We start from the raw sequence: 1,550 nt of genomic DNA, 5'->3' as shown, positions 1-1,550 counted from the left end.
CAAGTCCTTGTGCAAAATATTTTGATTCTAGCTAGTCTATCTACTATTTCTATGAGTCATATGCAAGACGTCATTTTAGAAAAGACTTTTTCACTATTCAATAAATAGATTCAAATCTATTTGAATCTAGAATCAAACTTTCTGTTTGATTCTAATAGAATCAATAGAATAGCACTAGTTCGTATGTGACGTCTTGCATATGGTTCTAGAATTCTAATCTATTGATTCTAGACCAGCTAGAATCAATAGTAGATAGACTAGCTAGAATCAATAAAACCTTTAATAGATTCAGCAGTGAAAGTTTGAATCTATTTCATCCATAACTCTGACCTAGTAAGCAAATCCACGAACACCACCCCGTTTAATAAAACTTCAATAAAACTTTTAATAGATTCAGCAGTGAAAGTTTGATTCTAGCTAGTCTATCTACTATTTCTATGAGTCATATGCAAGACAATAATATCGTAGAAATAGACAATAATATCGGCCACTGCACGTCTTTTCTAAAATGACGTCTTGCATATGACTCATAGAAATAGTAGATAGACTAGATCTCATCTAGAGATCTAGATGAGTAGATCTCTGACCTAGTAAGCAAATCCACGAACAGAAATAGTAGAAATTGATAAGAAATAGTAGATAGACTAGCTAGAATCAAACTTTCTTGTATTCTAATTGATTTTATTGTATAAGATATTATTGTCTATTAAATAGACAATAATATCGGCCACTGCGCGTCTTTTCTAAAATGACGTCTTGCATATGACTCTTGCTTACTAGATTCATAGCTGAAAAAATTATATTTTTTTTTCTAATGACTTTAAAAGTCATTTATTAAACGGAGTCATATGCAAGACGTCATTCGCTGTATCCTTTTCATCTTTTCATCTAATTGATTTTAAAAACTTACTATTGATTCTAGACCAGCTAGAATCAATAGTAGATATTATATTCTAGAGTTCTAGAATATCTATTAAATCTATTTGAATATCGGCCACCTAGAGGCCTAGAGGAAAATATTTTGCACAAGGCCACAAGCCTTCACTAGAAACAGTGAAAGTTTGATTCTAGCTAGTCTATCTACTATTTCTATGAGTCATATGCAAGACGTCATTTTAGAAAAGACGCGCAGTGGCCGATGCAAGACGTCATTTTAGAAAAGACGCGCAGTGGCCAATATAGACTAGCCCATTCTCTAGCCGATATTATATATAAAACTGAAATAGTAGATAGACTAGCTAGAATCAAACTTTCACTGTTTCTAGTGAAGGCTTGCGCCATAAAGTTATATCTAGTGAAATTATATCTATTGAAGGCTTGCGCGATACTATTCTAGCAAATTCGATAATCTATTGTCAATAGAATCAATAGTAGATAGACTAGCTAGAATCAATAAAACTTTTAATAGATTCAGCAGTGAAAGTTTGATTCTAGCTAGTCTATCTACTATTTCTATGAGTCATATGCAAGAATATAATATCGGTAGAAATAGACAATAATATCGGCCACTGCGCGTCTTTTCTAAAATGGCGTCTTGCATATGACTCATA

This window comes from Artemia franciscana, unplaced genomic scaffold, assembly GCF_032884065.1.
Source record: "Artemia franciscana unplaced genomic scaffold, ASM3288406v1 Scaffold_1515, whole genome shotgun sequence".
In the NCBI taxonomy this organism is placed as follows: domain Eukaryota; kingdom Metazoa; phylum Arthropoda; class Branchiopoda; order Anostraca; family Artemiidae; genus Artemia; species Artemia franciscana.
Note: the sequence above shows the minus strand (reverse complement) of the source record.